Genomic DNA, 27896 nt, shown 5'->3' on the forward strand with positions numbered 1-27896 from the left:
GCTATACCAACTATGTAAATTGATTAAATGCACAAACAATGAGACCTGAGACCTGAGCCCTGTGGAATAATATCGTCCCTAATCCTTGACCTGTGGATATGTACAGTACAGACCAAAAGTTTGGACACACCTTCTCATTTAAAGATTTTTCTGTATTTTCATGACTTTGAAAATTGTACATTCACACTGAAGGCATCAAAACTATGAATTAACACATGTGGAATTATATACTTAACAAAAAAGTGTGAAACAACTGAAAATATGTCTTATATTCTTGGTTCTTCAAAGTAGCCACCTTTTGCTTTGATGACTGCTTTGCACACTCTTGGCATTCTCTTGATGAGCTTCAAGAGGTAGTCACCGGAAATGGTTTTCACTTCACAGGTGTGCCTTGTCAGGTTTAATAAGTGGGATTTCTTGCCTTATAAATAGGGTTGGGACCATCAGTTGTGTTGTGTAGAAGTCTGGTGGATGCACAGCTCATAGTCCTACTGAATAGACTGTTAGAATTTGTATTATGGCAAGAAAAAAGCAGCTAAGTAAAGAAAAACGAGTGGCCATCATTACTTTAAGAAATGAAGGTCAGTCAGTCCGAAAAATTGGGCAAACTTTGAAAGTGTCCCCAAGTGCAGTTGCAAAAACCATCAAGAGCTACAAAGAAACTGGCTCACATGAGGACAGCCCCAGGAAAGGAAGACCAAGAGTCACCTCTGCTTCTGAGGATAAGTTTATCCATGTCACCAGCCTCAGAAATCGCATGTTAACAGCAGCTCAAATTAGAGACCAGGTCAATGTCACACAGAGTTCTAGCAGCAGACACATCTCTTCAACAACTGTTAAGAGGAGACTTTGTGCAGCAGGCCTTCATGGTAAAATAGCAGCTAGGAAACCACTGCTAAGGACAGGCAACAAGCAGAAGAGACTTGTTTGGGCTAAAGAGCACAAGGAATGGACATTAGACCAGTGGAAATCTGTGCTTTGGTCTGATGAGTCCAAATTTGAGATCTTTGGTTTCAACCACCATGACTTTGTGCGACGCAGAAAAGGTGAACGGATGGACTCTACATGCCTGGTTTCCACCGTGAAGCATGGAGGAGCAGGTGTGATGGTGTGGGGGTGCTTTGCTGGTGACACTGTTGGGGATTTATTCAAAATTGAAGGCATACTGAACCAGCATGGCTACCACAGCATCTTGCAGCGGCATGCTATTCCATCCGGTTTGCATTTAGTTGGACCATCATTTATTTTTAAACAGGACAATGACCCCAAACACACCTCCAGGCTGTGTAAGGGCTATTTGACCAAGAGGGAGAGTGATGGGGTGCTACGCCAGATGACCTGGCCTCCACAGTCACCAGACCTGAACCCAATTGAGATGGTTTGGGGTGAGCTGGACCTCAGAGTGAAGGCAAAAGGACCAACAAGTGCTAAGCATCTCTGGGAACTCCTTCAAGATTGTTGGAAGACCATTTCCGGTGACTACCTCTTGAAGCTCATCAAGAGAATGCCAAGAGTGTACAAAGCAGTCATCAAAGCAAAAGGTGGCTACTTTGAAGAGCCTAGATTATAAGTCATATTTTCAGTTGTTTCACATTTTTTTGTTAACTATATAATTCCGCATGTGGTAATTCATAGTTTTGATGCCTTCAGTGTGAATGTATAATTTTCATAGTCATGAAAATACAGAAAAATCTTTAAATGAGAAGGTGTGTCCAAACTTTTGGTCTGTACTGTACTTGAAAGGACAATTGTAACTATTTAAGGGACATATGCCTCTGTAGCAGTTAGAATTGAAATAGAGAATCAAAGATCAGACAGACTCTTCAGGACATCAGTTTGGCAGCATGGCTTCATCCAGAGAAACAATCTGAATGATTCCAGCCTAAGGGTACATGGCCCTGACTGGAAGTATACAGATCTGCTCCATTGACCACCTGAGAACTCATGGATACATTTGGAGAGACCAGTTTGGGACGATGAAGTCACCTGGCCCCATGGGGTTGCCAGGTGGGACCCTCCGGTAGCCTCAAACCCATGAAGACATTCGAAGAAGCCAGATTGGGACCAACCGGTCATCTAGCCCCATGGAAACTGTTGGAGAGGCCGGGGGGGACCCTTGGGTCTCCTGGCCTTGTACCTCGATGGACTGTCAGCTTCCTAAGCTTGCCTCTACCTCCTCTCTGTGGGGGCCCGCCAAAAGCGTGGGGGCACTGGTTGAGGTAGTTGGCCCTGGAAGTCCCAAAGTCGCAGCTGTTCTATTCCCAGGCGGGCCAGCGGAAGGGTGAGACTGTGGAATTTTGCACCATCTTGGGTATTTGCTGGGACTGTTCTATGTGTTTTTGGCTGTTTTGTGGTTAAATAAAGTATTGCCACACTTTTTTACCTTCACCCTGTGTTGTCTGAGTAGTATTACGCCCATGGAAGACCCCGGGTCTTCATATTGTTTTTTTTTTTTTTTTACACCTTCATATATTCTTGCTGAAGACTAGACCTCTCTTGTATGAGCTGATACACACAGTATACATTATCATTTTTAATGGCACAGAGACCTATATATGAATCAGGCTAATGACTTTGACCTTGTAGATAGACAAAATAATAGCACTGTTTAACTTCTCTGGTGCCAAGTTAAGTTCTCATTAAGTTACCTACAGTGAGTGAAAGATACTGAACAAGTCTCCAATTTTCTAAGTAGGTAAAAAATCTCAGCACCGAAATGACGAAATGATGATAGATAACAAAGATCTTGATGCAATAAGTGAATATTTTATTTTGATCTTGCAAGAAAAAGTCCAATGTTTCGACCAATAATAGTTTTTATCAAGGACATTTGTATAACATAGTAGCTGGGTATCAGGTAGATGCGGCTGTGTGCAGGTTGTGCGCCCTCCCACGGCCTGAACACAGGCGCATCTACCTGATACCAAGGATCCTTTTCAATACAAATGTCCTTGTTAAATACCATTATTGATCGAAATGGTGGATCTTTTCTAGCTGAATCAAAATAATATTCACTTCTTGCATCAAGATCTTCATTCTCTATCATCATTTCCGTGCTGAGGATTTTTTCCTACATGCTGTCAGGACTGTGGTCTTTTCCTCCAGCATGGGTAAGGGGTGTAGACTGAACTGTCGCATTTTTACCCCTGAAGACACCAATCTTGTTAAGTGAATAATGTTGTGTGTCATATATATATTGTGTCATGTGAATTTTATTGCATTGTGGTGTTTGCCTGTGTTATGTATAGTGTAAGATAAGTAATATAGTGCATAGTGTGCAGTGTAAGGAAGTTGTACCCAGCAATAGGCAGCAGGGTCAGAAGTAGTTAAGTGCTGGGACTAGCCCACAGGGGGGTTTGTTGATAGGGACAGGACTGTGCTTCCTGGATAGAGTTAGATATACATGTAGTTTGGAGAGTAACAAGTATGCAGTGGTGCCAAGGGGTGATGCATAGCTAGAAGAGAATAGAGAGAGAAATAGCAAGACCCTAAAGAAAGTTACTGACAAGATTGACAGACCTTCCAGAAGGCATTATCTGATAAGATGCCGAGTCATGAGAAGCCCAAGAGCATGCTAGTGTCAAAGGTAATGGACCTTAAAGGGATTGTTCACTACTTTGACAACCACTTTTGAATCCCTATGTTTCCACCCAATGAAATAATAAAACTTATACTCACCTACAGTGTCAGTGCTGTTCCAGTAGATCGCTTAACATTATGTAACACAATCCCTGCAGCCAATCAGTGCTGGCTTCACTCTCCTCTCCTATGGACATAATTAAAATCTGGAGGAAGTCAGAGCTTCGGCTTTTTTCTAACTTCCTCTGGATGTTTTGATTTGTCTAAAGGATGGGAGAGTGAAGACAGCACTGAAATGCTGCAGGGATCAGGTGAGCCCCGGGAGAGTCATTGCTGACATCGCTGGAACAGCACCACAGGTGAGTATAGGTGTTACTAATTTACTGGAGGGATTCAGAAGGGGTTGTTTGAGTAGTAGACAACCCCTTTAAGAGGTCTGAGAGAGTGGGACTAGTGAGGGTCCCGAGCAGTATATCCAGGGCATCCAAAGTAATTGGAAGCGGAACCGCTGAGCAAGTGGAGAGAAACTCGCTGATCAATACTGTGGCCAAGAAGCTGGGTTGTGGAGACATAGAGATGAAACAGATAAGAAGAAGAAGGAAACAACTTAAGACTGTATACCTGCTATCCCTTGTACATAACCCTTATCAAGTTCAGTAAAGTCCCCATGTTTGAAAACAAGTCTCCTTTATTAATCTGTGGAATTTGTGGTCCTGGCCAACACCATCGGCTAAAGGGGGCCTGAACGGGAGTAAAGCCCACACAACACTAACACCAACACCCAGCCAGGACCTACTCTTTCATGTAGCACCTCACCCATGACTTTCGTCCCACACCGCCTTGTACATGTACTTTTCAAGAGCAGTAGTGCCAGTTTTTACTTCAGAATCCAATTTTTTTAAGCAAATTATTTGTAAAGATTATATTAACATTAAATTCTCACCAAATGCTGGTAACAGCTCAATCAATCCACACAGTCAAAGAAATCAAACCATTGTTGTTATTAAATTAAGTCATGTGTCATAATAAGAAATGACACAGAGAAAAATATTTGAACACATGAAGAAAGAGAGATGCAAAAAAAATGGAAAGTAATGACACCAGCTGAAATCAATCTGTAATTAGAAAGCAATTCTGCAACCTAGTGAAAAATAATATCATAATATCAGGTGGCTCAACTGATGGCCTATAAAATGGTGTCTCATTACAAAGGTGTCAGACAAGAAATATCTCATGATGGGCAAACCAGTGAGCTGTCTCAATACCTTTGCAGCCTTATTGTTGCAAAACATAATGATGGCATTGGTTACAAAAGATTTTCTAAACTACTGAAGGTTCCAGTGAGACTGGTCATAATCTGGAAGTGGAAAGAATATCATTTCACCATATCGAGGCCTTAAATACTACTTTTTATGCAGCTTAAAGAGCATAGAATTTTAGAATTTCTTCTATTAATTTACAGACCATGAAAACATGGAATTTAATTTCTTTGTGGAAGCTAAAAGTAGTGCATATGACTAAACCACATCAGCAGACACATGGACAAGAATTGTTCTGTGTCCCAAATTTAGCACATTTACCACAAAGGTAAATGCATATTTACAAAAGTAAATTTACCCCAAAATCTTTGAGTTGTACTGCTATCATCTAACACTATCTTTCATTAAAATTAATTATAGCCACGGTATTTACCTCCACACAAGGATTTATAAGATTGCATCGTATTAATGAATTTAATTGCTGTGAAATGCTAACTCTTACCTAGCAGTAAGTATATCTTGAATTAGGGAATGATTTTCTATGTGGGATACCAATTAAAATATTCATTTGATAGAAAATTAAAGTACATGTCATTGAAATACATATTATTAGAGATGATGTATGAACCTCAAGGACACATTTTCTTAATCTAGTGTATACATTTCAAAATTGGACTAGCGACACCTTAGTTGCAATGAAATATAAGATTTATAGAAAACATTTCTAAAAAGTACTTCATTTCTTTCTTCTGGTAACTAGCACAAATGGCTTATCAATCTCATTATGAAAAGGTTGAAAAAAGCTTATTCTGAAATGTATGTAATATGTTGCATCCAAGAATGGTACAAATCAGTAGTGAATCTCATTTTAAACAGCAGCTTGTTAATTGTGTGAGAGAAGCTATTTTTGCATTGCACAGCTCATTTCTTTAGAATAATACACAGTCTGGACAGTTGATTTACAAATGGAATAGATGTTCTTTTGTAGGACTTTAAATTAATCCTCTGAAATTTGTGAAATTTGAAAACATATTTTTTGCAGTATAAAGGAGCCTGCTCTTCTTTTATGTAAACATGGTATCAATGGTAAGGAAACAATATTTTGTTTTTTTTTTCACTAAAGGGAGAAAAATGTATCAGGCAGTTAATTGACGTAGGTTAAAAAATGAACCTGCCTCCTATTCCCATCAAAGTCATACTAGCAAATATATAGAAAAATTGAGATATGAGCTTCTATATGCAGAGTATTGGCGTTATAGGATGGCTCTCCCATAGCAGACTGAAAAGCTAGTAAATAGTTTTTCCTGCTTACAAAATAAGTCCTTATGCATATAGCTGTATTAAGGTTTACTGCACCCTAAAGCTTCTATAGGGGTCTTCTGTACCATGTACTGTACCTCCATATGCTACAAATATTGCATTGATGTGTAAACAGGTTGTTTGGATGCAACAGTGCAGACAATAAGGAGACAGTGATACGTAACCAACACTTTTTATTTGACTAACACAGACGGGAAATCTATTTAAAAGTATATTCAGTGGTGTGAAAAAGTGTTTGCTCCCTTCCTGATTTCTTATTCTTTTGCATGTTTGTCACACTTATATGTTTCAAATCACAAAACAAATTTAAATATTAGACAAAAACAACACAAGTAAACACAAAATGCAGATGTTAAATAAAGGTCTTTATTATCAAGGGAAAAAGAAATCCAAACCTACAGGGCCCTGTGTGAAAAAGTGTGAAAAATCTAATAACTGGTTGGGCCACCCTTAACAGCAACAGCTGCAATCAAGCATTTGCGATAACTGGTAATGAGTAGAGATGAGCGGTGTTCGACTAGAACTGTTCGCAAATCTCATATTCGAGCTGTTTTGGGCGGTGTTCGAGTCGTTCTACGAACGCGAACGATTTGCAAAAAATTCGGCTGTTCGAGGTTATGTTCGATAACTGTTTGTGCACCAAAAGCGTAACTGGATTTTTTCACATCATGCAGGGATTGTCTGCCACTCACTGTAATGCCACAGCCATGGTGGTTGTGGTATTACAGTGGTTGCCCAAATCGATGGGAACAGTGCTCACAGTGAAACATGAAAAGCCGGCAATTCAGCAGCGGCATACACCGGTACCCGACAATTTAGAACAGAAAGAATAGAGCATCACACATAGATTAGATAGATAGAAACATGTCAGTCATATATATAAGAAGTACAGTGACAGTGTTGCTTACTGTACTTGTCATTTAGTGTTAAAGGATTTATTAAAAAAATAATAGTGTTTTCATGCACCATCTCTTTAAAAAAGCCGGCCTGCAATTCAGCATCGGGACCCGACAATTTAGAACAGAAAGAATAGAGCATCACACATAGATTAGATAGAAACATGTCAGTCACATATATAATAAGTACAGTGATAGTGTTGATTACTGTACTTGCTATTAAAATGGGGGACCCCCCAAAAAATGACGTGGGGTCCCCCTATTTTAATATCTAGCAAAGGCTAGGCAGACAGCTGGGGGCTGATATTAATAGCCCAGGAAGGGTGCTATGAATATTGGCCCCCTCCCAGGCTAGAAACACCAGCTGTCAGCCGCCCCAGAAATGGTGCATCCATAGGATGCGCCAATTCTGGCACTTAGCCTCGCTCTTCCCACTGCCCTGTAGCGGTGGCAGTGGCGTAATAGGGCTGGGGTTGATGTCAGCTTATAATGCTAGCTGACATCAAGCCCAAGTTAGTAATGGAGAGGCATCTATAACACACCCCCATTACTAACCCCATAGTCAAAGTTAAAAAAAGCACAAACACCCAGAATAAAGTCCTTTAATTGAAATAAACACAATTCTTTAATGTTCTAAATTAAACCATACTTACCGTCACGCCCATTCCTGCTGAAGCCAACGATCTCCTGCAATAAAAGTAAAATAATAAACCAACCTCATCCTTACCTTTCCATTGTTCCCAGAACGGCTCCAGCTCTGCTACATTCACATGACAGGCTGGATCGCAGCAGAAAGCTGCCATCCAGCTTGCCATGCCGCAGACACTGAGAAGTGCAGGCATGCTTGCGCTCCTCAGTGTGTCGCTGTGACGGTATCCAGATGAGCCGAGTTCATGTCCAATGAGCTCAGCTCACCTCATTCACGTCACTGACAGCGTGGGAGAATTGTCCTGCACTTGCAGTGAGCGCAGGAGAATTCACTCACGCTCACCGCAAGCGCAGAAGAATTTTCCCACGCTGTCAGTGACGTGCATGAGGTGAACTGTGGGAAAATTGTCCTGCGCTTGCAGTGAGCGCAGGAGAATTCTCTCACGCTCACCGCAAGCGCAGGAGAATTTTTCCACGCTGTCAGTGACGTGCATGAGGTGAGCTGAGTTCATTGGACATGAACTCGGCTCATCTGGATGCCGTCACAGCGAGACACTGAGGAGCGCAAGCATGCCTGCGCTTCTCAGTGTCTGCGGCATGGCAAGCTGGATGACAGCTTTCGGCTGTGATCCAGCCTGTCATGTGAATGTAGCAGAGCTGGAGCCATCCTGGGAACCATGGAAAGGTAAGGATGAGGTTGGTTTATTATTTTACTTTTATTGCAGGAGATCGTTGGCTTCAGCTGGAATGGGCGTGACGGTAAGCATGGTTTAATTTAGAACATTAAAGAATTGTGTGTTTATTTCAATTAAAGGACTTTATTCTGGGTGTTTGTGGGTTTTTTTACCTTTGACTATGAGGTTAGTAATGGGGTTGTCTTATAGACACCTATCCATTTCTAACCTGGGCTTGATGTCAGCTTGCATTATAAGCTGACAACAACCCCAGCCCTATTACCCCACTGCCACCGCTAAAGGGCAGTGGGAAGAGCGAGTCTGATGGCTGGTGTTTCTAGCCTGGGAGGGGGCCAATATTCATGGCACCCTTCCTGGGCTATTAATATCAGCCCCCAGCTGTCTGCTTAGCCTTTGCTAGCTATTAAAATAGGGGGGACCCCACATAATTTTTTTTTGGGTCCCCCATTTTAATAGCTAGTAAAGGCTAGGTATTCAGCTGGGGGCTGATATTAGTAGCCTGGGAAGCTCCTTTTTAAATTAATGCCACAGCATCTCAATTGGTTTAATATTAGGACTTTGGCTATGCCACTCCAAATTCTTCATTTTGTTTTTCTTATGCCACTCAGAGGTGGACTTGCTGGTGTGTTTTGTATCACTGTCCTGCTGCATAACCCAAGTGCGCTTCAGCTTGAGGTCACGAACAGATGGCTGGACATTCTCCTTCAGGAATTTTTGGTAGACAGCAGAATTCATGGTTCCATTTACCACAGCAAGTCTTCAAGGCCCTGGATCAGCAAAACAGCCCCAGACCATGATAATGTTGGTATGATGTTCCTTTTCTGAAATGCTGTGTTACTCTTGTGCCAGATGTAATCGGACATACACCTTCCAAAAAGTTAAACTTTTGTCTTGTCAGTCCACAGAGTATTCTCCCAAAAGTATTGGTGATCATCAAGATGTTTTCTGGCAAAAATGAGATGAGCTTTTATGCTCTTTTTTGCTCAGCATTGTTTTTCATCTTGGAACTCTGCTATGCATGCCATTTTTGTCCAGTCTCTTTCTTATGGTGGAGTCATGAACACTGACCTTAACTGAGGCAAGTGAAGCTTGCAGTTTTTTGGATGTTGTTGTGGGATCTTTTGTGACCTCTTGGAAGAGTTATTGCTGCATTTTTGGGGTAATGTTGGTTGGCCGGCCACTCCTGGGAAGGTTCACCAATGTTCCATGTTTTCGCCATTTGTGGATATTCGCTCTCACTGTGGTTCGCTGGAGCCCTAAAGCTTTAAAAATTGCTTTAAAGCCCTTTCCAGATGGATAGGTCTCAATTATTTTGTTTCTCATTTATTCCTGAATCTCTTTGGATCGCAGCATGATGTCTAACTTTTGAGGATCTTTTGGTCTACTTTTCTTTGTCAGGCAGGTCTTATTTAAGTGATTTCTTGGTTGAGAACAGGTGTGGCAATAATCAGGCTTGTGTGGCTAGGGAAATTGAACTTAATTTATGTTTTAGGGGGGTGGGGGGGCAATCACTTTTTCATGCAGGGCCCTGTAAGTTTGGATTTCTTTTTCCCTTAATAATAAAGACCTTCATTTAAAAACTGCATTTTGTGTTTACATGTGTTATCTTTGTCTAATATTTAAATTTGTTTTATAATTTGAAACATTTAAGTGTGACAAACATGCAAAAAGATAAGAAATCAGGAAGCGGGCAAACATTTTTTCCCACCACTGAATATGCAAGTAAGAATTTTACTGTGGGTTATAGTAACGTAGTCAATACAGTATATTATGACACACAGCAATGTGACAATACAATATCTATGCAACGTTCTATTACATACACTGTTCTTGTTATCTAGCGGTTTAATGACTATTAATGCCTTTATGTCTCAACTTAAATGGTGTCACTCTCAGTACTGGACATGTCCCCGTCGTAATATCTGTAAACACCTCTGATCAGGCCACAAGTTCTTGATATGTGAGTAACTGGGTATACAGTGTGCTTGTTGCACTGGCCGTCTCCTTTACCCGGAAATATGGTTCCTTCCCAGCCACAGGAACGGTCCCCTGCTATAGCCAGATCGTCTCCTGAGCTTGGTTCAGATCTGGTCACGAACTTATACTGCCATTGCTTACGGACTTCTAATGGTGCTGCTTACGGACCTCTACTGGCACTGCTTACAGACTTCTCCTGGCACTGGTCTCAGACTTCTACTGGCTCTGGTCACAGATTTCTACTGGCGCGGGGGGCGTATCTTCCTCAAAGCTCAGGCCTTCTCTGGAATTTCACTGCTCTTGGATCCTTCTGTGGTGATGATGGCTATAAGCCCACCTAGCAGCCATGCAACCTGCCCTGGTACAGATTCTGGTGCCAACTGCCTCTTCTTGGCCCAAACAGACCTTTAATAATTAGTAACTGAGACGCAGGTGTCACCTGACATGGTGTTGTTTTCAGACTCTTCCTGTGGGAACATGGGTTCCCACTATTAGGTTTCTACTACTGTAATTCTTCGTTTACTTTCACTTTCGTCTTTGACAAGCAGATGGCAGTGTTCGCTTGCAGTTACACAGCTAGGCATCAAATCTTCTCATCTCTTGTCCACTTTCTTACATTTGCATGAAAAACAATACTTGTGTATGCCACTGGATGTCTTCTTACAGAGCTACTCAATCCTAGAAGATTGCTTCTATGCTGTACAATCCGGTAGCTTGGTGTCAGGGATCACCACAGCGACTACACCGGGGAGATCACGCAATATCTCGCCGTTGTCATCATGCTGTCAGTATTTTGTCCGGAATCGCGAGCACACAATCCAGACTTCTCACTACATACTGTAGGTATCTGCAAGCGACGAGTGAGCGTATGGCATCACACCTCTGGGTTCCAAAGCATGGAATCCGTGTTTACACCCTCCGTACGGTCACTGTCATCTTCACGATAGCCCAATTATTATTATTCTCTACCACCACCGGCCGAGTTTGAAATATAATACAGGCCTGGCCAGACACCTGCGTTTTGGTAGCATATATGGCTTCGGGGAAGGGAACGATTACAGGACAAAAGAAACAGAACTATTAAATTTTATATTTAATCCAAAAGGGAGGCAGTGTTTAGGAAAAATATATATAAGGATGGTAATAGGATACATTAAAATACATAAGCAGTTACATAAAATAAACAGGATGAAAGAAGACAACTTACTCTATGAAGATCACTGTGACAATTCAATATAGGTGGAGGGGAGACGCTCCATTTAACCTTTTATCGAACAGGGTCCTCCAATATGATAGACATATACTCCTGGACAAAGAACACAGCTCTAGTCTCAACAAACTATTTTATGCTGAAGGGAGAGTCCCCCTGTGATGACATCACAGGGGCTGGGCTCCACCCTTCAGATTTGTATTAAAAACCTGTTTTATGGGATAACTCATCGCGCGTTGATCCCTGAAGCCCAAAAGTGATATTATATTTTCTATTATGATTTTACCTTCATTTAGAGATCACACATCATATAGTTTAAGTCTGCTATCCTGGTGTTTTTGCGCTACAGCTCTACGCAGACAGTTACAGTGACAGGGAATATGCATATTGCTCCTTGGCTGATTCTGCCACTAAAAATATAGGTCCCGTTATTGTTGGACACATGGAACTTACAATAGTTCAGATTTTGTTTCAGAGTCAAAGTGTCTAGAGATTTCTTCTTTGAAGCTCTGGAAGCAAGCTCCAACAGTTACACATGAATTATTGCAATACTGCCACTAATTACCCCCTGCGTCTTTCAGGGACAAGATGCTCGCATTCTAAGTAGCTTGGGGTCATCTATTGGCTGCAATTTGTTTGTTTAATCTCTTACTCATGGCTGTGTTAATTAGGGTTTTGTGCTGGGCGAAAGGGGAATGAGGAGGGGGGTGAAAAGAGGATTGGGAGGAATGGTCAATATCCATGACAGACTTTCAATATTCCTCAATATTTCCCTGACACTTGGGGCCACATTTAGCACCATACAATGCCACATGTAGTGCTTACAGAGCTTCCCAGTGTTGCATGAAGCCAAAGGAATTAAATTCTTGCTTATAATTTGTTGCAAAAATACATTAGAGTAGGATAACAGTGTTTTCTGTAGATCATTCTTAGAGGTACATATGCAGTTTGGTCTCTCAAAGGGAAACTGTCACCATGAAAATGCAGTCCAATCTGCAGGGATCATGTTATAGAGCATGAGGAGTTGAGCAGATTGATATACTGTATAGTTTTGTGAGAAAAGATTCAGTATATCCTGTGATTTTATCCTTTAATACTCTGCTCTTTCTGGGATTCTCGGTCCAGCAGGCGGTCCAAGGATGATTGACAGCTGTCTCTATATGCACACTTATACAAAGAAATCTACCAATCATTGACAGGACCGCCCACTGGACAAAAATCCCTGAAACTCAAGAGGTTTAAAGGATTAAAATACAAGTTATACTGAATCTTTTCTCACAAATTATATATCAATCTACTCAGCTCCACCTGCTCTATAACATCGTGACTGCAAATTGGACTGTATTTTCATAGTGCCAGGTTCCATTTAGCACACCATGAAATAATAGTACATCAAGGGACTCAGGTAATTAAGGCACCTTGACACACTATTAAATCAATATGATCTTTCAGGCACTGACACTGTGCCCGCACAATCACCAGTGGGATCCCACTCCCGATGAAACAGCTGGCATTGGAGAGAACTCTGATCCCCTCGGTTATTCCTTGCTATCATGCCTAATTCCATGATGTTTACTGGGAGATCCTCCTGGTACCGGTAATCACCAGTATTTGTGACATTATATCCAAGACTAGTATCACAATATAGAACTTGACAAATAAAAAAAAAGTTAAAAAATAAATAAATACGTTGATTAAAGTATTGCACAAACAAATTACCATTATTTTAAATTAAAATAAATTATACTTATACACATTTTTTTTCAAATCCAGGCTCAGTAGTTGTGCACTTTATTTTTCCATTAATATATTAGCATTTCTTATATTTTATTTACATACTCGTCGTGTCACTTCTTATAAAAGACTCATATAATGAGCTTTATAATTGACTGAGAAAGACCTTGAATGAGGTTGAAACCTTGTACTTGTTTGCTCAGTGCGACATATGGAATATGTGGCTATTGTCTATGTAAACAGTAAGGATTTTTTCACTCGGCGAGCTGCTAACTTTACAGATTGATACTCAGACCTATACCTTCAAATGACGATTTTTCCATAGAGTATGTTAGTAAGAAATAAGACTTTTGAATAATGTACTCATCTGTATTTACTATGTGATTCCAAGGTTGATGATGAACCATTCTTCTTCGCAATAATGCAAGAGCCTCTTCATTTCTCTCAGCTTAAGTCATTTTAAATGTTTCATTACACTAAGCATCTATTTATGCTTTGATAAGCCTGTAATGTGCCTTTGAATCATGTTTTCATGCTACTAAATAGAAAAAATAAAATCCTTTTATATATAAAATATTTTAATTATATATTTAAAGAATTATAATTCAAGTAATTCAGCTTGTTCATTTGTATATGTGGGCTAAATAATGGCACTTGTTATAAAGCATCAATAGAGTAGAACACTTGTGAACCATAAATATAGAATCACTTACTGGATTGCTAGGGTATGTTTTAACACAGGTGGACATTAGAACCTTCTATGAAACAGATGCAATACATAATGAACAATACAATGAAATTAATTTTAAGTAATTTATTTTCTATACAAAATGGTTTCCTTTTAAATGGTCAAAACATGGAGAAAATACCTTTATTTTGTATGCAAGCCTTGATTAATAGTCCGCTGGAGTAAGTTATGCCTGACTCATTAAGCATTTTGGTATGTCTTTTGGGTTGTAAATGAGCAAGAGACAGAAAATATACTCTCCTTATGGACTGGAGAACATTTCTGATATAATTTAAAATAATTTTCCTCTTTCAACTATCTTCTGCTCTGCGCTGATCTATTGAGGACCGCTGGCATATAGCAAGGTTTGATACTTGAAATAGGACCATCCCAATTGGGTACGCCTTGTTGCGGTGGGATGACTTTTATGCTTTTTTGATCAAAATAGTGTCATTTAAGTACTCTATTTACTTACCTAAGGGTATTTGCTAAATATGTGTTTATCCTCGGTTATGTTTGTTAATAACCAGAGTGTGAACGTGCACCTACACATTGCACTTTCTTCAACATGTGTTCCAGCTCATTTCTTTGGTTTTGCTTTACTTTTTTGTACTTTGTATATACAGGGGCATGGCTCCCCAATTTTTGGGGCTATGCATTTAGTCTATACAGCTTTTCACAAGCAGGTGCAAAACAATCAAGCCTGGGTCATGCTCTGCTCCCATCTAATGAGACCTGCTGGCTCATATAGATGTTTAATATTAGAGATAGGACTATCCTGATTGGGTACCCCTTGTCACGGTGGGGTGGCTTTTATACTTTTTTGATCAAAACAGTATCACCCAAGTACCCTATGTTATTTACATTACCTATTACTATTTACTTATTTACTTACTGCAGGGTATTTGCTCATTTTGTCTTTATCCTAGGTTGTGCTTGCAGTGTAAAAAACAAACTGTGCTTTACACACCCAGTGCATTGAGCAATGAGTCTATACCACTACTCTGGAGTCTTTTGTATAGCTGCAGTGATGATGTCAAGTTGACAGTCCTGCATCCAATCACTTAGCTCATCAGCTCTGGCAATCACTGAGTTCTGGTGTAAACTGAATATTGAATTTTCTCAATAGCAATAAAGAAAAAAGAATATAAAAATGCGGCTCATAGAAGCTGTAATTAATCACAAATGACATTTTGGTGGGAGCACTGTGGCACAGAAGTGCTGTGCCCCAGCAATGATGTAATGCCCTGGGCTTGTCCACCAGAGAAGAGTCATTGGAGCTAAAGTCGGGAGAGCCTTGTCTTTTGCAGGCAAGACAGTGGACCGAAGGCCAGAGAGTGTGATTTAGGGTCTGTGTAAACACTGCCTGGTAGGTCACTGTGAATATTTTTCAGTATCCTAAAGATGAAAGGTGTCACTTTAATTTTACCAAGCAAGACTCAGAGAGAGTGTCATGAAGAGCAAATGAATCTAGAGTAGGGGTCTCCAACTCAACTGGGCATATGGGCCGCACACGGAAAAACATTTAATTTGGGGGCCGCATTATTTGCATGACAAAGTGACATTTTTAGTGATACCATTTTATTTTCTATACACCTTTTGAACTAGTCCTCATCTTGCAGACATGGTCTCCCATCCAGATTCGCCATATTGCAGACATGGTCTCCCATCCTGGTCCTTCATATTGCAGACATGGTCCCTCATCCAGGTCCCCCATATTGCAGACACTGTCTCCCATCCCGGTCCCCCATATTGCAGACACGGTCCCCCATATTGCAGACACGGTCCCCCATAATGCAGACACGGTCCCCCATATTGCAGACATGGTCTCCCATCCAGGTCCCCCATATTGCAGACATGGTCCCCATATTGCAGACATGGTCTCCCATCCAGGTCCCCCATATTGCAGACATGGTCCCCATATTGCAGACATGGTCTCCCATCCAGGTCCCCTAAATTGCAGACATGGTCCCCATATTGCAGACATGGTCCCCCATCCAGGTCCCCCATATTGCAGACATGGTCCCCCATATTGCAGACATGGTCCCCCATCCAGGTCACCCATATTGCAGACATGGTCACCCATATTGCAGACATGGTCCCCATAATGCAGACATGGTGCCCCATCCTGGTCCTTATCTTGAAGACATATCCCCCATCCAGGTCCCCCCCATACTGCGCACAGGGTCCCCATCCCCCCATACTGCGCACAGGGTCCCCATCCCCCCATACTGCGCACAGGGTCGCCGTTCCCCCCCATACTGCGCACAGGGTCCCCGTTCCCCCCTATACTGCGCACAGAGTCCCCGTTCCCTCCATACTGCGCACAGGGTCCCCGTTCCCCCCCATACTGCACACAGGGTCCCCGTCCCCACTCATACTGCACACAGGGTCCCCGTTCCCCCCCATACTGCGCACAGGGTCCCCGTCCCCCCCCATACTGTGCAAAGGTTCCCGTTCCCCCCCATACTGCGCACAGGGTCCCTGTTCCCTCCCATAATGCGCACAGGGTCCCCGTTCCCTCCCATACTGCGCACAGGGTCCCCGTTCCCCCCCATACTGCACACAGGGCCCCCATCCCCCCCCATACTGCGCACAGGGTCCCCATTCCCCCCATACTGCGCACAGGGTCCCCGTTCCCCCCCATACTGCGCACAGGGTCCCCGTTCCCCCCCATACTGCGCACAGGGTCTCTTCCATACTGCGCACAGGGTCCCCATTCCCCCCCATACTGCGCACAGGGTCCCCGTTCCCCCCTATACTGCGCACAGGGTCCCCCCACTGTATTTCACATGACAGAGAAAAAAAAAAAGATTCTCACCTGTCCTCCGTTCCCTCGGCATCCTTTCTGCACCTGTGGCCCACAGGCACAGACCCCGTAATGATCGCGGCTCTCTCCAGCAGCCACTGACATCAGCGCTGTAGTGCAGTGTATTGCCTCGCAGAGACCGGCTCTCTGCACAGCAATACCAGTGCCAGCCGCCGGCCTATCAGAGGTCAGCAGCTGACATCTGTGCATGGCAGTGACGTCATACGCCGCTGCGCTGGGAAGCAGATGTCAGCTGCTGGCCTCTGATTGGCCGGCGGCTGGCACCGGTATTGCTGTGCAGAGAGCTGGTCTCTGCGCAGAAATACACTGCACTACAGCGCTGATGTCGGTGGCTGCTGGAGAGAGCCGCGATCGTTACAGGGTCTATGTGCCTGCGGGCCGCAAGAAGCAGCTGGAGGGGCCGCATGCGGCCCGCGAGCCACGTGTTTGAGACCCCTGATCTAGAGCTTTCTTGAGCTTTGCCAGAAGCAATATGGAAATTGCCCAATAGTGGTATAAATACAGTATGTAGGGTTTCACAATCCTGAGGCTAAAATATTACATTTGCTAAAGTGTTCATGTGTACTTGGAAGGAGCTCATGTCAGAATCCTCATGGGTAATAGTATGGATAAATATATTAATGTTAAGCCTAGGATCCTTAGCAATTTTGTAGAATCTGTACTATAATGGGATGCTGTCCTTCTGTCCAAAGCCTCTATAGACTGCACAAGCGCAGTGCACCTCCACAGTGTGGCCGGAGACAGAAGGATACATCCAGACTGGGAGGAGGACTGTGGCGCCGGAGATCACGGTATGCGTAGGCGCTGTCCGCATAACGTGATGTCTGGTGCCATGAGGACATACCGTGATCTCCGGAAAGGCCAGAGGAGGAGTGGGGCACCAGAGTCAGCACCTGCACATAGAGCTATCTCTGACGCCATTTTATTGAAGACAAATTTGCACAGTGTCTTCAACAAAATATCGCCGGATAGCGAGGTATGCGCATGCGCTGACTCCGGCGCCTTTTTGTTGAAGACACTGCAAATTTGTCTTCAATATAATGCCGCCGGAGATCGCACTATGCGCAGACGCTGATTCCGGCACCACTCTATTCCTCCAGCCTCTCTGGAGATCACAGTGTCTTCAACAAAAATGGTGCCAGATAGCATGGTATGTGCATGTTCTGATTCCGGTGCCATTTTAATTAACGCAGGCAACGTGCTGCAGGGGAGCAAGAGAAAGGTGAGTAGGAGTTTATTTTTTTGCGGGGGTGGATGTATGGAACAACAGCAGCAGTGTAGGCAAGATGGGGAGCATATACCAGGACGGGGGAGCATGTACCAAGATGGGAGAGCATATACCAAAATAGGGGATCAGGATGGGGAAGCATGTCCCAGGACGGAAGACCAGGATGGGGGGAGCATATAACAGAATGGGGGAGCATATAGCAGGATGGCGGAGCATATACCAGAATGGGGGAGCACATAGCAGGATGGCGGAGCATATAATAGAATGGGAGCCCAATATGGGGGACCAGGTTAGGGGAGCATATACCAGGATGGGGGAGCATATCACAGGATGGGGGACCAGGATGGGGAAGCATATAATAGGATGGGGGACCAGGATGGGCGACCATATAATAGGATGGAGGAACATATACCAGGATGGGGGAGTATTCGGTTTCAGTCATGGGGTCGGATTGTCTGCGAATTCACATATATCATGTCTTCAATAAAATGACGCCGGATTGCGCGGTGTGCACACATCCTGAATCCGGTGTCATTTTATTGAAGTATTGTACTACAACATCAACATAGCAGTGCGCATGCCCATCGCCATTATCCCTATGGGCGGTGCATGTGCACTGCTATGTTTACATTGTAGGACATTACTTCAAAAAAATGGTGCCGGAGTCGAGTAAGCATACAGTGATCTCTAGTGCCATTTTATTAAAACACTGTATATGCGAATTTGCAGACACAGTGTCTTAAAAAAAAATTATGGTGCTGTAAATATACCAAATCTGGCCTACAGGGTTAGTATATTTTGCCCGCAATGCCAGGCCGGGCAATTATTCTGTATAGAGGAGTATATGGGGCCATTATACTGTATGGAGCACTATGTGGGGCCACTATACTGTATGGAAGGCAATGCAGGGCCCATTATACTGTATGGAGCACTATGTGGGGCCCATTATACTGTATGGAAGGCAATGCAAGGCCCATTATACTGTATGGAGGACTATGTGGGGTCCATTATACTGTGTGGCATACTGTGTGGCGGGCTGTGTGCTGATTACAGTTGGTGAATCATACTGTGATGGGGTCACCATACTTTGCTGGGTGGGTTGAGGAGGGGTACACTATACATCATACCGTTCATGTGGAGGGTACTGGAGAGGAATTCACTGTGGAGGGTGTCTTACTGTGTTTGGAGGGCACTTTTCTTTGTATCATACTTTATTATCTGCATTACTCAAGGTTTTTTTATCCTTTGTTATTACTTATATAAAATTAGGCCATTGGGCCATCCGCTTTTTACTGCTCTTACGTAACAGATTATAGTATTACATTGTGCTAAGATCTATTAATTAAAATGTACTTTCTGATGGGACAACTCCTTTTGTTTGTTTCCATATGAAAAGGTTCATCATATAAGGAAAAACTTCCTCAATTGTAGACATTTTTTAATACATTAAGGTTGGCCCACGGCTTTGTCCAAGCTTTTAATTTTTGTCCTGTGTGTATCTAAGTTTGACATCCCTGGCATAGTGGATCCAGCAGTCGCACCCTCAGTAATCTCAGAAAAAGGGATCTGCATGACCTGTTTTGAGGGGTGCATGATCAACCTCTGCTCCATTCATTGTCTTCTGGCAGTCCCATAGACATAGAGCTAGGTTCAGCATGCACACCTCGGGTTCATTAGACAAGGCTCAGTACAGTACAGTACTCGGGATCACAGGATTCCCTCTGCTTGGATCAGTAATTTAAATACATTTTTATATTTGAATCCTAGACAACTAATGTATTTTAATGAACAGCAAAATTACACTTTATGAAAAATTATTTAATTTATCTCTGTATTTTCTTAAATCTGCTAGAACAATAAAAGCCACCTTATCAGAGTACGTTATCTGAACTCAGGTTTTATTCTACACAACATTATAGTTCTTTTTTTTTTTTTCTTAATTAAGTTGTTTTAAGATGTAAGGCCAATTAAAACACTGTCAGTTCAGTCGAATGTTTGAAGCGGCATCTCATTTATCGTAGAAAAGTGTTTTGTTTTTTCCATGAACAAGTGGCAGCTGTGCCATCCATATGAAAAGAGCACATTTGATGTTAAATCTTTTTTTCCCATGTTTGTAGAAAAAAAAAGAAAAAAAAAAGTAGCTCATGAAATGATAAATAAATAGTAGAATAATTATTTGAAAACATAACAATGTCGAAATTTTAGATGGCGGAAACTCAGACATCAAAGCGGTGGTAATTAAATATTGAGCTGAGAAAAGTTTCAAGGCAATCACAATAAGCTGAAGATACATTTTTCTCTGCCAGCTGGAATACCTTTATTGATGCGCTACTCGTTCCATAATCATATTAAGCAAAAGTAACTATGAAATGAACATATAGCTGCTACTGATAATCAATACAGTAAATTGCATTAATTGAAAGAGCTTTCTTTGCCAAGTTCTGGTACTTAGTATTGCATCTATAAAATTGTCAAAGTTCAGCGGCAGACAAGTTGTTTTCATAGTCCTTCTAGCTGACAAATGATGTTTGAATTAAGTGTTTACTTGCAGCATTAGTTACTAATTCCAAGGTACTTTACACTAAAGCGCATTGTCAACCCAATGTAAAGTCAAATAAGTGTGATAAAAAGGATTGATTCTGTAACATCAATATACTAATTTCCCTAGTGTACGCCTAGTGGTTCTCTCTCCTGGTCCCAGATAGCCTGATTAGTGCTCAAGTCTCTATTGTGAATTTATATATATATAGTACTGAGCAAAAATTTTAGGCAGGTGTGGAAAAAAATTCTGCAATGTAAGAATGCTTTCAAAAACAGAAGTTTTATTTTTTATCAATTAGCAAAATGCAAAGTGAATGAACAAAAGAAAGATCTGAACAATTAAAAAAATCAGAAAAGTGGACTACAGACATATGCAGGCAAGCATGTAAAATAACAAAACCAGATGTTACTTTGCCTCCCACACTACAAAGCCGACTCTCCACTGCTGCTCCATTCTCTATATTTTAGATCCAGTAGTGACATCATGTTGACATCACGCTTCATCACTGCGCCAACCACTGAGCTTAGTGGTTCCAGTGAAAAGGGTACACGCTGTGACAAAACCCATTAAATTATAACCCTTTCACGTAACACATATTTACCATTATTAAAAAAGTGATTGTCTTCCAAACTGCAAAGTCAGGCTTAAAATGTTACTATACTCACATGATATGCCATAAACGTCTGCTAGGTAGGAGTCTTGACTCAGGAATCCCTACCTAGTAGACTAAGGGGTACTTAACCCCATTTTACATTACAAGCACTGTAGGAGAAGAATCCAAGTAGAGGCAAGCTTCAGGAAGCATCCAGCAAGCATTATTTATGATGTCAGCCCTTGAGAAAGTGACACTTAGTATCTGACTGCACAGCATGGATTTTACAATATAAAGCTACATTAAACTGCACTAACTGCATTCAATTATATTAATCCATGTGTATATTGTGTAGTGCGGCGGTGTTCAGACTGTGCGCTAATGGGCAGTGACCCAAGGAAAGTTCAACTTAAATGTCTTTATTTGCCAAAAACTCACAACTCAAATGCAAAAGCTGTTTTCCAGTTCGCAGCCGGAATATCCAAACAGTCCATGTAAATCTGTTGCCGTGGGAGACGGCCATGCTGATTCGCTCTGCGGTGCGCCAGTTGTGTTGTCTTCACAGAACTGTGTTGAGTCTTCACACAAGCCTGTAATGCACAGAGCCTCCTGCCCTGCAGCTTGTAGACAAACCACTGACACACCCAAACCTTTGCTGCAGGTTTTTAAATGAAACTGTGGACATGAGGCACTTGTAAAACCCGGCTGGAGGGAGTGGACCACCCCACTTCCAGCCTGTAGTCCACTCCAAGAATAAAAGCCCATGCCGGGTTTTACTAAATCTGCCTTGGTCAAATAGCTTGACCAAGTCCAAACTTATATTTATTCTGCACTGCAACCATAGCTATGTCTGTGATTGCAATGCACTCCAGCGGGTTCAATATGCTTCTATGTGCATCCTCAGGGATACATACCATCCCTCGCATATAATTCCCCCCACTGCCTCATAATTGTAATAAGCAACAGAATTCCATAATTTCTATGTTGCCTTATACACTGCTCAAATAAATAAAGGGAACACTTAAACAACAGAATATAACTCCAAGTAAATCAATCTTCTGTGAAATCAAACTGTCCACTTAGGAAGCAACACTGATTGACAATCAATTTCACATGCTGTTGTGCAAATAGAATAGACAATAGATGGAAATTATTGTCAATAATCAAGACACACTCAACAAAGGAGTGGTTCTGCAGGTGGGGACCACAGACCACATCTCAGTATTAATGCTTTCTGGCTGATGTTTTGGTCACTTTTGAATGTTGGTTGTGCTTTCACACTCGTGGTAGCATGAGACGGACTCTACAACCCACAGAAGTTGCTCAGGTAGTGCAGCTCAGCCAGGATGGAACATCAATGCGAGCTGTGGCAAGAAGGTTTGCTGTGTCTGTAAGCACAGTGTCCAGAGACTGGAGACGCTACCAGGAGACAGGCCAGTACACCAGGAGACATGGAGGGGGCCGTAGGAGGGCAACAACCCAGCAACAGGACCACTACCTCCACCTTTGTGCAAGGAGGAACAGGAGGAGCACTGCCAGAGCCCTGCAAAATAACCTCCAGCAGGCCACAAATGTGCATGTGTCTGCACAAACGGTTAGAAACCAACTCCATGAGGGTGGTATGAGTGCCCAACATCCGCAGGTGGGGGTTGTGCTCACAGCCCAGCACCGTGCAGGACGCTTGGCATTGGCCACAGAACACCAGGATTGGCAAAGTCGCCACTGGCGCCCTGTGCTCTTCACAGATGAAAGCAGGTTCACACTGAGCACATGTGACAGACGTGACAGAGTCTGGAGACACCATGGAGAGCGATCTGCTGCCTGCAACATCCTTCAGCTTGACTGGTTTGGCAGTGGGTCAGTAATGGTTTGGGGTGGCATTTCTTTGGAGGGCCCTACAGCCCTCCATGTACTCGCCAGAGGTAGCCTGACTGCTATTAGGTACCGAGATAAGATCCTCAGACCCCTTGTGAGACCATATGCTGGTGTGGTTGGCCCTGGGTTCCTCCTAATGCAGGACAAAGCCAGACCTCATGTGGCTGGAATGTGTAAGCAGCTCCTGTAAGATGAAGGCATTGAAGCTATGGACTGGCCCGCCCGTTCCCCAGACCTGAATCCAATTGAGCACATCTGGGACGTCATGTCTCGCTCCATTCACCAACGTCACGTTGCACCACAGACTGTCCAGGAGTTGGCGGATGCTTTAGTCCAGGTTTGGGAGGAAATCCCACAGGAGACCATCCACAACCTCATCAGGAGCATGCCAAGGCATTGTAGGGAGGTCAAAGAGGCACGTGGAGGCCACACACAATACTGAGCATCATTTTGACTTGTTTTAAAGACATTACATCAAAGTTGGATCAGCCTGTAGTGTGTTTTCCCACTTTAATTTTGAGGGTGACTCCAAATCCAGGCCTCCATTGGTTAATAAATTTGATTTCCATTGATGATTTTTGTGTGATTTTGTTGTCAGCACATTCAACTTTGTACAGAACAAAGTATTCAATGAGAATATTTCATTCATTCAGATCTAGGATGTGTTATTTGGGTGTTATTTTTTTGAGCAGTGTATATATGAATTTTATCTTCTCCCAGACCGGATTCATCATCATCCTTTAAAGTGGATTTGTTATTCAAATTGCGCATATTATTACATAGATCTCCTGAACTAGATGCGACAAGTGTTCTTACTGTAAAAATCCATATCAGATGGACTGTATAATCATTTCTGCAAGTTTTAACCTAATCTCTTTAAACCTAACTCAATTAAAAACTCCTCATGATCCCTCCTCCTTGATGCTGCTGTTACTGAGATCTCATCCCGCCCAGTACAAGCTGCAGCTGTCAATCAGATAGGTTGGGCGGAGACTGAATATACTTGAACTCATGAGCTCTCTCACTCTATAGTAGGACTTATATAATGCTCATTATAATAAAAGGATCGTATGATCAAATATTGATTTTCACAGTGCCACAGATTTGTCAGCTACAAGAAATCTGTTTAATAATGTAAGCAGTTTTTATTTTGAAATCTTGTGACAGATCGGCTTTGAGGGGTCAACTATGTATTTAAGGGGTACCTGTCACCATAAAAATGCACACAAATCTGCAGGCATCCTGTCATAGACCGGGAGGAGACAATATATAGTTTTGGGAGAAAAGAGTCAGTATAACCTCTTGCTTAATAACATGGTGCTTGCAGATTGGACTGCACTTACATGGTGACATTCCCTTTAAATAAAGTCTAATATTGACCTGTTAGACTGAATATAGTATTGTGCACCTTGCTGCTTCTGTTATTAGTATCTATTTAGCTAAACTTTCTTTACTTTTCACATATCCATGATATCTATACTGTTCATAGTATCGAAACCCCAAATGGCATTGGAAGCCTCAATCTATAATTTTTCTTAGCGGTCTTGACTGATGAGTAAAGCTCAGAGAATTTAGATTATTTGGATTTTTATTGTTTCTCCCCATGTATGTATTTCCCGATTAATATATGGTTAATAGGGATGAGCGAGTATGTCCTGTTAACCCTTTCGGCGAGCATGCTCGGGTGCTCGCCGAGTATCTTCAGCATGCTTGGGTGTTATGTTTGAGTCATTGTTATGTTTGAGCATTCCTCATATGTATTAAAGCTGTCAAACAGTCGCAAATCATGTGCACGGAGTGACTCAAACATATCACCCGAGCACGCTGAAAATACTCAACACCTGAGCATGCTCATAAATCTCGAGTAACAAGCATGCTCGCTGATCACTTATGGTTAACATTTTCCATTTCAGCCCATACACTATGCATTTAAGTATGAGTGAGTGTCCCCTTTAGATGAATAGGATTACACAGTCAGCTTATCATAGCTAAAACTTTGTGGCAACTTTATGGTTGTGGAAGTAGATTTATTTATTATTGGGTTGATTTTTTTAGAATTACTTTGTTTTTATACATTTCCAGGTTACAAGCAGCTAGCAAATTATTTAGCCTTTTAAGAAGCAGATTGAATTTTGGTATTTACAATCAGTATTTTATGCACTTATTGATTAGCACTTAGTAAAGCAAATCAAACATTAGAAAGTCTTATCCATATTATTGATTGCAATTCATAATTATGCTTAAAAGCTTCTTAGGTCTGCATTTCATTTTTACATTTTCTCTACGTCAATGTTTCACACAGCAGTGTGACTCTAAGTCTTTTAGTTGAAGGCCTGTGGATGTTTTGCACGCTTCCATTTTCTCCTTTTCTATAATTACATTTAGTTTTGTCTCTCTTATATGACATGACAGCCTTGACTGCGAAGCACAAAAAACTACTTTGGCCAAATGCAGTTGTACATTTGTGTGACAAGATATAAACAAGATCATTACACTAACATAAAAAGATATGCTTCACAGGCAGGCTTAAGTAGATTTGTGTCTTTTGTCACTTGGGTTTGTGTCATTTTTGAAATGCAGTTTTAAAGTATAGTCACAGCACAGCGAGATACTTCATCTGGCATTAAAACATCTGGATGGGAGCGCAGCTATTTTCTAAATGAAGGCATTAAAAGCTGTTATGCTGAAAGCACATATGCATACTATTCCCTCCAGAGACCGCAGCTAACATTGTAAAGCAGGAGCTGTAACATCCAATGTTGTCTTACTTTATGCAACAGTTGGTACAAGGGAAATACAACAATGGAATTGTGATAATGCAGGACGCAACAATTAATTTCCAGTTTATCATAATAATAGAGTGTTCATTAAGTAGTCTGCCTCTGTCCACATTATGCTTACAGCCTACTTTGAAGGTGATCTCTCAAACTATACATTTACTGGAAGGCTGCAACATATCCCACTATTAAACTAATGGGAGCTTATATGTAAAATAACGTAGTCTAGCTCAAAAAATAAAAAAGAAACACTGGCGTAAAATGTTCAAAGACAGGCAAAAATTATGCTTTTTGACATCTATCAAGTGAATACTTTTGGGACAAAAGCTCCCAACAGATACGGCATGGGTGACATTCGCATTCCCATTTGAAGGCATGTGCAGTCATCACACAAACACATCACCTATAGTTATGGTTATCTTATACTGCTTTTTTTTTAAAGAAGCCCACCCATTAAAATTTTAATCCTCTTAATATATTGCAGTAATCTTATTGTATTTTACTTACAACTGCTCATTTTGCCTTTTTACCCAGTTAATTCTACCCAGGCACTTTACAGTGATGTAGAATTGTAATTCTAATGATGACTCATGTAGGGAAAAGAGACTTCTTGTTTCTGCATAGAGCTTAGAAGAATTCAGCTAGTCAATTTTTAATCATGTGATATCATAGACCTAATGGAAATCAGAAGAATTAGCTGGGTAGAAAGGCAAAATGAGCAATTGTAAGTACACAGTGCTACAGTTAGGTCCATATGTATTTGGACTGAGACAACATTTTTCTAATTTTGGTTCTAGACATTACCACAATGAATTTTAAACAAAACAATTCAGATGCAGTTGAAATTCAGACTTTCAGCTTTCATTTGAGGGTATCCACATTAAAATTGGATGAAGGGTTTAGGAGTTTCAGCTCCTTAACATGTGCCACCCTGTTTTTAAAAGGACCAAAAGTAATTGAACAGATTAAATAATTGTAAATAAAATGTTCATTTCTATTACTTGGTTGAAAACCCTTTGTTGGCAATGACTGCCTGAAGTCTTGAACTCATGGACATCACCAGACGTTGTGTTTCCCCCTTTCTGATGCTCTGCCAGGCCTTCACTGTGGTGGTTTTCAGTTGCTGTTTGTTTGTGGGCCTTTCTGTCTGAAGTTTAGTCTTTAACAAGTGAAATGCATGCTTAATTGGGTTGAGATCAGGTGACTGACTTGGCCATTCAAGAATATTCCACTTCTTTGCTTTAATAAACTCCTGGGTTGCTTTAGCTTTATGTTTTGGGTCATTATCCATCTGTAGTATGAAACGACGACCAATCAGTTTGGCTGCATTTGGCTGGAACTGAGCACACAGTATGGCTCTGAATACATCAGAATTCATTCGGCTGCTTCTGTCCTGTGTCACATCATCAATTAATACTAGTGACCCAGTGCCACTGGCAGCCATGCATGCCCAAGCCATCACACTGCCTCCGCCGTGTTTTATAGATGATGTGGTATGCTTTGGACCATGAGCTGTACCACGCCTTCGCCATACTTTTCTCTTTCCATCATTCTGGTAGAGGTTGATCTTGGTTTCATTTGTCCAAAGAATGTTCTTCCAGAACTGTGCTGGCTTTTTTAGATGTTTTTTAGCAAAGTTCAGTCTAGCCTTTTTATTCTTTATGCTTATGAATGGCTTGCACCGTGCAGTGAACCCTCTGTATTTACTTTCATGCAGTCTTCTCTTTATGGTAGATTTGGATATTGATACGCCTGGAGAGTGTTGTTCACTTGGTTGGCTGTTGTGAAGGGGTTTCTCTTCACCATGGAGATTTTTCTGCGATCTTCCACCACTGTTGTCTTCCGTGGGTGCCCAGGTATTTTTGCATTGATGAGTTCACCAGTGCTTTCTTTCTTTCTCAGGATGTACCAAACTGTAGATTTTGCCACTCCTAATATTGTAGCAATTTCTCGGATGGTTTTTTTCTGTTTTTGCAGCTTAAGGATGGCTTGTTTCACCTGCATTGA

Source organism: Phyllobates terribilis, unplaced genomic scaffold, assembly GCF_046119375.1.
Source record: "Phyllobates terribilis strain yellow unplaced genomic scaffold, ASM4611937v1 Scaffold_11__3_contigs__length_659146591, whole genome shotgun sequence".
In the NCBI taxonomy this organism is placed as follows: domain Eukaryota; kingdom Metazoa; phylum Chordata; class Amphibia; order Anura; family Dendrobatidae; genus Phyllobates; species Phyllobates terribilis.